Genomic DNA, 9,843 nt, shown 5'->3' on the forward strand with positions numbered 1-9,843 from the left:
TTTTCTTGAATAAAATCTTAAAGGGCTTTTTTTTCTAAAAAAAATATATACAGAATTAAAAGCAGAAGGTAATAAAAGATAAAATAACCGGTATTAGAAAGAGAAATTACATGCTATCCGCCGGCTTGTTTATGCTGCTTTGATCTGTGTGTCCTTGAGACAAAGGATCATCACTTCCTAAGTTTACCTCCGGTATTCTAAACATATAATAGATATCATTCGGTAAAAATACCATACGGTTAAATCAGGATAACAAGATTTTATCAAATAAAGCTTCTTACATTTTGGATGAGTCATAGTGATCTTCTGTCGATCGCAGGTCAGCTCCCATCTTCCTGGGAAACCAGAAACAATTATTAGCAATGAAAACACCTTAAAATCGGTAACATACACCCCAAACATAACAAACCCTTGTGCAGCAGATTTTTCATTGTTTTTCTTCTTCTTATATTCCCTTAAGAATTCTTCTAATTCTTCAGTTCCAATTTCAGATCTGACAGTACATGCATAAAAGAACATGTTAACTAATATAATTTTGATGATAAACGGTAATATAGCTTTCAAAGTACCCTACCCATGATAGGATTGAGTTTGTTCAGGAGATGAATCCTCAACAATGAGCTTTTTCTTTTTGGATTGCGTCCTGGGGAAAAAAAGTATGAATCAGAAAGACAAAATAAAATTGATCAGAAAATACTATCCAAAGCAGTGCTTACTTTTGGGGTGTTCTTTGAGTCTTTTTCTTTGTTTTTTGTTTCTTTACTGGTGATGATTCTTCGCTTCCGAAAGTTAATAAGAGATGCTCTGTCAATACATGAAATTTTGAGAATAAATGGAAAGGAAAGCGATGATAATTTCAAAATATTATTCATCATTCGATTCAGTTTCTGAATCGGAATCCTCCTAAATCTTCTTCCTTTTTTTGGATTCCATTTTAGAAGGCAAACAATCATTATTAAAAAACACCCTAAAAGTGACAAAATACACCCTAAAAGTGACAAAATACACCCAAGTATGTTACTTACTTTTTGGCTGTTCAGGTGGGTTGTTTCCTTTTTGGTTCCTCTGAGTCTTCTTCAATCTCAGACTCAGAGGAAGAATAAACTTCAGTTTCAGCTGTTTCACTCTCAGATGATGATGAACTTGCCTTTCTTTTTTATTTTTCTTTTTTTTCTTTTTTTTCTTTTTCCTTCATTTGTTTCAATTTCTCCTTTGTTTCTGCCATCTTTACGATTTCCTGAAATAGTAGAAATATTAGTTAACATCATCCACGTAAATAAAATACACCTAAGGTATTTTGTTCAGTTACCATATGTTCATCCATTTCAGCTCTCATCCTTTCAACCAACTGCTCTCTATTCCAGTTGGCAATCCAGGATTGTTCAGGTCTTTCTTCTCCTTTCTTCTCCTTGTTTTTTGACAGATGGAAATAGACTATCATCAGGGTAAACAGGCAGCCATTGATTGATTTTTTCTTTTTTAGATTGTAATTAGTTATGCCCTTGATGATGAAATTCAGAACATGGGCTCCCCAGTTGCCCTCCTTTATTTTTTCCATCTTGAAAATAGGAGCTAGGTGCACAGGAGAGATTTTGTTTATTGTGGTTGGTGATGAGCGGATAATTTATACGCTTTTTGGCATTGTTTTTAGTTAGTTTTTAGTATGTTTTAGTTACTTTTTAGTATATTTTTATTAGTTTTTATGCAAAATTCACATTTCTGGACTTTACTATGAGTTTGTGTGTTTTTTTGTGATTTCAGATATTTTCTGGCTGAAATTGAGGGACCTGAGCAAAAATCTGATTCAGAAGCTGAAAAAGGACTGCAGATGCTGTCGGCGCACTCTCAATTGCGTTGGAAATTAGACATCTTGGGCTTTCCAGAAATATATAATAGTTCATACTTTGCTCGAGATTTGATAGCTCAAACTGGCGTTTAAACGCCTACTTTTTACCCTTTTCTGGAGTTAAACGCCCAAACTGGCACCAGAGCTGGCGTTTAACTCCAAGAAAAGCCTAGTCACGTGAAAGCTTCAATGCTCAGTCCAAGCACACACCAAGTGGGCCCCGGAAGTGGATTTCTGCATCATTTACTTATTTCTGTAAACCCTAATAACTAGTTTAGTATAAATAAGACCTTTTACTATTGTATTTTTATCTTTAGATCATTTTTGAGACTATCTTTGTATCACTTTTGATCTCTTGATCACGTTTAGAGGGCTGGCCGTCCGGCCATGCCTAAACCTTCATCACTTATGTATTTTCAACGGTGGAGTTTCTACACCTCATAGATTAAGGTGTGGAGCTCTACTGTTCCTCATGAATCAATACAATGTACTATTGTTTTTCTATTCAACTCAACCTTATTCTTGTTCTAAGATATTCACTTGTACCTCAACATGATGAATGTGATGATCAAGTGACACTCATCACCATTCTCAACTTAAGAACGCGTGCCTGACAACCACCTCCGTTCTACTTGCAAAGGCTTGAAGTGTATATCTCTTGGATCTCTAATCAACGATTCACATCGTCTCTCCTGACAACAGAGCATCTGAATCTGAGACTAGAATCTTCGTGGTATAGGCTAGAATCCATAGACAGCATTCCTGAGATCCAAAAAGTCTAAACCTTGTCTGTGGTATTCCGAGTAGGATCTGGAAAGGGATGACTGTGAAGAGCTTCAAACTCACGAATGTTGGGTGTAGTGACAGTGTGCAAAAGGATCAATGGATCCTATTCCAACACAAGTGGAAACCGGTAGATGATTAGCCATGCGGTAGCTGTACCTGGTATTTTTCATCCGAGAGGAGAAATCTGACAGTTGATTAGTCGTACAGAAATCGTAGAGGACCATTTTCACTGAGAGGACGGGCGGTAGCCATTGACAATGGTGATCCCCCAACATACAGCTTGCCATGGAAAGGGTGAATAGAGAACTTTTACGTGGCCTAGAAATTCGCAGAATAAATTCTCGTTGTAGGTATAGCTTCTAAACCAACAAAAGTCCTTTCTCACAAATGTTTTGGTTGTCACAAGTAACAAACCCCTTTAAAATTGATAACCGAAGTATTTAAACCTCGGGTCGTCTTCTCAAGGAACTGCAGGGAGGTATGTTCTTATTATTGGTTATGAGTTTTGTAAATTGGGGTTTTGAAAGTAAGGAACAAGTAATTTAAATGACAAATAAAATAAATAAATAACTGTAAAATAAACTCTTGGCAAGGTATGAGAATTTGGAAGACCTATCCTAGTTATCCTTATCAATGGTGATGAGAATTGAGTTTTAATCCCACTTAGTTAGCCTTTACTAAAGCAAAGGAAGGTCAAGTGGACCAATTAGTTTGATCCTCAGGTCCTAGTCAATTCCTAAGAAAGGACTGGAGTTATTGAAGTTCAATTCAATTAGCAAAGACAACAATTATCAATCACGTTGAGTTTGACAACTCATGAGTTACCAATTAATCAACTAAAGCCAAAAGAGGAAAAGTAAACTTACTCAAATAAAAATGTCTTCAGATTGGAAGCAATAGTAACATAAATAAAAGAAAGCAATCATAAACTAAAATACCTCAAATTATATTAAATAGAAATTCAAATCTAAACATGAATGGTTCATAAGCCAATTTGGCAACAAAAGTAATTAAAGGAAAGCATTAAAGTATCTGGAAGTAAAAGAGAAATATAAAGTAAAAGGAATATTGAACCTGATAAGGAGTTGGAATACTAAATTAAAATAATAAGAAATCCTAATCCTAAAACCTAAGAGAGAGGAGAGAACCTCTCTCTCTAAAAACTACATCTAAACTATGAAAAGTGAATAATTGGAGACCTCTCCCATGAATGGATGCATTCCCCCCACTTTATAACCTCTAATCTGTGCCTTCTGGACTTGGATCTGGGCCAAAAAGGGTTTTAGAAATTGCTGGGAGTATTTTCTGTAATTTCTGGTGCGTGGCATCTATCACGCGTCCGCATGGGTCACGCGGTTGCGTCATCTGGAGTTTTCCTTGTCACGCGCTCGCTTCGGTCACGCGTATGCGTCATCTGTGTTCTGCTCATGGCGCGCGTCCGCGTCAGTCACGCGTTCGCGTTGCTGCCTTTTCGCGCTGGGCATGCGACCGCGTCGTCCATGCGTTCGCGTCGATGCCAGTTTCTTCAAAAACTCCATTTTGTGCTTTCCTTCCGTTTTTGTATGTTTCCTTTCCTTCCTTTAAGTCATTCCTGCCTTAGAAGATCTGAAACTACTAATCACACAAATCACGGCATCGAATGGTAATAAAGGGTAATTAAAATAATTATTTTTAAAGCATAGGAAACATATTTTTCACATATATCACATAATAAGGAAGGGAAAGTAAAACCATGCAATTTACATGAATAAGTAGGTGAAGGGTTGAATAAATCACTTAAATTGAGCACAATATATATCATGAAATATGGGTTTATCAACCTCCCCACACTTAAACAATAGCATGTCCTCATGCTAAGTCCAAGATAAAGTGTAAGGTAAGGTTAAAGTGGTGGAATCTCATGCAATGCAATCTATCCTAAATTCAACTACCTAAATGAATCATGCAATTCTAATTGTTATTCACTTGTATATAAAACTTACATGTAGTTAAATTAATTCACATTCTCAAGGAATCATATATGCATAGCCAAACCCTAGATAATGTTAAAGCACTTTTACAATTGAGATGGATAAAAAAATATTTTTCAAACTTGCAAGACAATTAACAATTTAAGCAGAGATATACGGTGATGAGCTATTGAACCCTCACTGGATTCTGTGTTTACTCTCTAGTCACTCAGTGTTTATTGGGTTAATCACTCTATTCTTCTTTTTATCCTTACTTTCTATAACTTTGTTCTTCATCTAACCAATCAACAATTATAGAATATAGGCATATAAAAATCATGAGGTATTTTTCAAGGTTGTAGTGGGGCCAAGGTAAAGGTAAGGGTATATGTATAAGGCTAAGTGAGCTAACAAGTGAATCCTTGGTTAATCTAAGATCTCACCTAACATACATATTTTATAAATCAAAGTTTCTTAACCTATTTGCCCAAATTTTCTCACTTTGTATTGCAAACTCATGCATTAACTTTAATTTTATCCCATGTGCATTGATTATTTTTATTTTACAATTGGGGAATTTTTGTATCCCCTTATTTAAATACTGAAAATAAATTTCTTTTTTTATGCACATGGGAGTTCAGTTGTTTTGGTTTTACATGAGCATGCTTCCTAAATTTCTGAAATAATTAATTTTTTGAAATTCCTACTTTGTTTCTATCATCCCATGTTCCCATAAAATTCCCTACACTTAAATAATACACAATTTCTATCTTAAGCTAACCAAGGATTCAACTTGGGATTTTTATTTTGTTTTTCTGCTTAAGACTAGTAATGTGGTTTATAAAACAAGAGGGGATTAAAAAGCTCAAGGGGGCTAACAAGGGTGATGTAAAAGGTAGGCTAATTTGGGATAAGTGAGCAAATATTTCAAGCAATGGCCTCAATCATCTCTTAGTGTGTATCTATATTCTATATTGGACATATAGATTAAAACAAAGCAAAGAACATCAGAATAAAAAGAAGGGCAAAACACACAGGAATAAAAATTATGGTTTGAATGTAACCATACAATTAAGCTCAAAACTCACAGGCTGTGTGTTCTCTAGCTCAAAAATCATATATCAGTTATACATGTCATGCAAGTAGAAATTAAGAGTTCCCATTATTCTCAATGTAAATCTTAGGGTGCCTTTAAAGTTTTAGTGTTGTTCCTTGATGAAATGTTGTTAACTAACTAACATGTAATGCTATATATACAAGGTGTGTGGATTGTTTTTTATTATGTTAAAGTCTCTAGTTTACTTCCTTTTTTATTTTCAATTTAAACCAAACTATCATATGCTAAAAGGGGTAAACTATACTAATTAATCCACATATTCTATAACTAATAAGTTTAGAATTGCAAACTAAACTAAATGGCTAAAATATGAACTAAAGTGCAAAATACGGAAATAAAGTAAAAATACAGCAAAAGAGCAATGTATATGTACTGAAAAATAAAAATAAAATAAAGATAAAAATACAGAAAAATAAGCAAAATAAGATAAAAAGAGTCTGTAGTGGTTCACCAAAAATTACGCCAGGGATGGCGACCTCCCCATACTTAAAATAAAGCATCGTCTACGATGCTCACTCAAGCTGGGTGTGAAGGAGTGTCATCACTGGAAGGATGGGCTGCTGGAGTCTCGGTGGTGGCCTGAGGATCTGCAGACTGGATGAGGGTAGGAGGATCTGTCTGCTGCAGTAGAGGCTCTGACTGGATAGGAATCTCCGAATCTGTGGCCGAAATCTGGTGTGGCACCTCCTGCTGTGGCGCAGCCTACTCTGGTCCTGCCTGTGCAGCCTGGGTAGGTGTCTCCTCCTCGTGATCATCCTCCTCCACCTCAGATGTATCAGAAGGGGTGTCAGGCTCGGAGGGGATGTCGCTGCCGGATCGGATCATCAACATGAGGTGCTCATAGCGTCGCTTGTTGCGATGCTCCATACGATCCAAGCGGGCGAAGAGTCGATGCACCAAGTGATAAATGGGCTCAGGGGCAGGTGGAGGTGCAGTGGTGGTAGCTGGGGCAGCAGTAGATGAAGAAGGGGCAGCTAAAGGTGTGGCTGTCACATCAGAAGCAGTGAAGAATGGAGGTGTATAGCCTAAAGCCCGAAATTTCCTGCTGTAAGGGATAATCTTCCTGCAGTCTGCAGCAGGTGGCTTCTCGTCAGCATCTTCCCAAGGCACGTCAGCTCGACGGCCTAGCTGGGTGACCAGGTAAGGGAAAGGAAGGGTGCCTCTGACATGGACCCTGGCCATAAAGTGCCGGATGAATTGTGGTAGATACAGGTCCTTACCCTCCATCACACACTAGAGAAGGGTGATCATAGTGGCAGGCAGCTCCGTCACATGAGTGCTTGGCATAACAAAGTTGCTCAGGATCTGGTGCCAGAGCCGAGCCTCATCATTCAGATACATCAGCTTGATTCCCTTAGGCATTGTTGTGTTCTTTCCCATGACCCATGGGACAGTAGGGTCAAGGGCTATCCTCTGCTTGACAGCATTCCAGTCAAATCTCAGAAAGCGCATGTCCTCTTCAGCCTTTTGGTAACCGTCAGGCTGATCTGACTTAGGCTAAAGCTGCAGAATATCCTCAATGGCCTCTTCAGTGACCAGTATCTGTTTCCCTCTGAGGTGCACTGCATCCAGGGAAGTCTTGAAATAATTGCAGTAAAACTCTCTTACCCAGGAAGCATTGACCTCTGTCAAGTTTCTCTCCAAGAAGAACCAGCCTCGCTGTTTGATCTGATCAGAGGTGTACTGCTGTAGTTCTTCTGGAATTTTCAGAGTCCGCTCCAAGTACAGGTTTCTGGAGGTGGCAAACACTGGATACTTTAGCTCACAGTATCTGTTTGCAAATTTAATGGGATCATTGGCAGGGAGGAGCTGGTCAGCTTTCTCATGCGGGGTAAAGTGCTTTTCCCGCCAGGAGTCATCATGCATAATCTCCAGGATAGACATAGAGGATTCACCTCTTTTCCGTTTGCCAGTTGTTGCTTTGCCTTTGCCCTTACGCTGAGGATCAAACATCCTAAAAAACAGAAATCTAGGATATAATAAAAACAGGAAAACAAGTAGGCAAATAACAAGATAAGCACAAAGTGGCAAAGGAGCAATAGAATTTATGAAATGAGTTGAATAATTGTGCATTTTGGATTGTTTCGGAGTTAAAAAGCTGAGATGAGGAATTACAATCCAAAATATGTTATAAGTAGAATACCTGTTAATTAGGAGAAACAATAATCATGCCATGAGTTAAAAAAGTTGAAAGAGTTAGTAAAAAAAAACAGAGGGGGGAGTTAGAAAGTTAAAAGTGGTTAAAATTGAAAAAGAGGTTAGAAAGCGAAAATCAGTGAGTTAGTAAAAAGAAAGTCAGAGTAAGTGGCATGATGATCGGTTTCTAAGTAACAAGAATTTCACAATTTTAAGCAACAGTCAACTCATATTCAAGTAAGGAAATCAGGTTGTTGATGATTCATATAGATATAAAAATAGCAAAAAAAATTAAAATTGAATCATCAAAAGTGCAATTTATGAACCAGGAAATCGAAAGGAATAAGAATGCAGCCCCGAGCATTCATGAAGTGGTTTCGGAAAAGCTAAGTAATGCCAAATTCAAATTGCCGGAACCAAAACATGAATGAAAATCAAAACAATTTACAGAAAATTGGGCAGCATTCCGGCTAAAATTGGATGTTCCCAGGTAATAAACAGCAAGCAGAATAGTTCATTAAAATAAATCTGCAAATAGACATAAATAATATGAACATGAAAGAGCAGTCTCAATAGCAGCATGAACAGTAAGAACATCATATGAACAATATTAACATCACAGGTAGAACAGAATTGCAGAATAGGTAAAACAAGCAACAAGTACAGTGCAATTAGCAGGCCTAAATCCACAAACCACATCCTAGCTACCTAACCACTTAGAATCCAATACAAACATGCATCTCTAACTAGCCTAATTTAAACATAATTGGAAAAGTAAGCAACTAACTGCGAATGGAAAGAAAAAATGGCGTCCGGCGGAACCTGGTGGTTAGAGGCACAAGTATGGAACGAAGAGAGGTGGTAGGAGTGGGGTGGTGATGGCGGCAATGCGGCGGTGACGTGGGGCGGCGCGACGGCGAACCTTGGTGGCGGCAGGGATGGTTTGGTGGTGCTGGGTTAGGGTTGGGGTACAGGGAGGGAAGGGAGGAGGGTTTGAGGGTTGTGGGGCGGAGGGTGGTTGTGATGGTGGGAGGTGGTGCTGAGGGCGGACGGTGGTGGTTCGCGGTGGGGGGGCCAGTGGCGGAGGGAAAGAAGAGAGGGAAGAAGGAGGGGAAAAGGAAGAAGGAGGAAGAAGGAGGGGGTGGGCGTCGTGGTGGGTCTGGGTGGTTGGCGCTGGGGCGGCGGTCAGGGGTGGTTGGAGGTCGTGATGGGTGCAGAGGAAGGAGGGAGAGAGAGCAGAGGGGGTTGGGGAAGAAGAATGGGGACGCGGGGGGGAATAGGGTTTCGCATCACTGGGGTTAGTGAATTTGAATCCACGCGAACGCGTGGGGCATGCGGTCGCGTGGCTAGGGTGGAATGAGGTTGACGCGATCGCGTGAGTGACGCGATCGCGTGAGTGACGCGATCGCATGGAATGGGTAAAAGGATGAATGACGCAGTCGCGTGAGGCATGCGACCGCGTTGATGGAAATTGTGCTAAATGCACAATTCCAGCGTCGTTTCAGCGCAACTCTCTGTCTCCATTTAGGGTGTTGTGCAATCTACGTGACGCGGATGCGTTGCTCACGCTTTCGCGTGGGATATGTATTTTGCAAATGACGCATTCGCGTGATGGACGCGAATGCGTGAGCCGTGTTGTGCTAAACGCACACTAGCCGCATGATTCTAGCCCAGATTTCTGGGCGTTGGATTTTTACATCGATTTCTAGATCACGCATTTGCATGATTGACGCGGACGCGTGGGAGGTGGTTCTCGCAACTGACGCGAACACGTGAGCAACGCGGTCGCGTCGCGCCCCTTTTTTTTATATATGCAAGTATGCAATGATGCAGTATGCAATGCTAATGCAAATGCTATGAATAACATCCAGGTTCAATAAAAATAATATGACATAAAATCAAATAGTACGAAATAAAAATTGAAAAAGAAACGACCATACCATGGTGGGTTGTCTCCCACCTAGCACTTTTAGTTAAAGTCCTTAAGTTGGATATTGGATGAGCTTCCT

This window comes from Arachis hypogaea, chromosome 16 (assembly GCF_003086295.3).
Source record: "Arachis hypogaea cultivar Tifrunner chromosome 16, arahy.Tifrunner.gnm2.J5K5, whole genome shotgun sequence".
Taxonomy (NCBI): domain Eukaryota; kingdom Viridiplantae; phylum Streptophyta; class Magnoliopsida; order Fabales; family Fabaceae; genus Arachis; species Arachis hypogaea.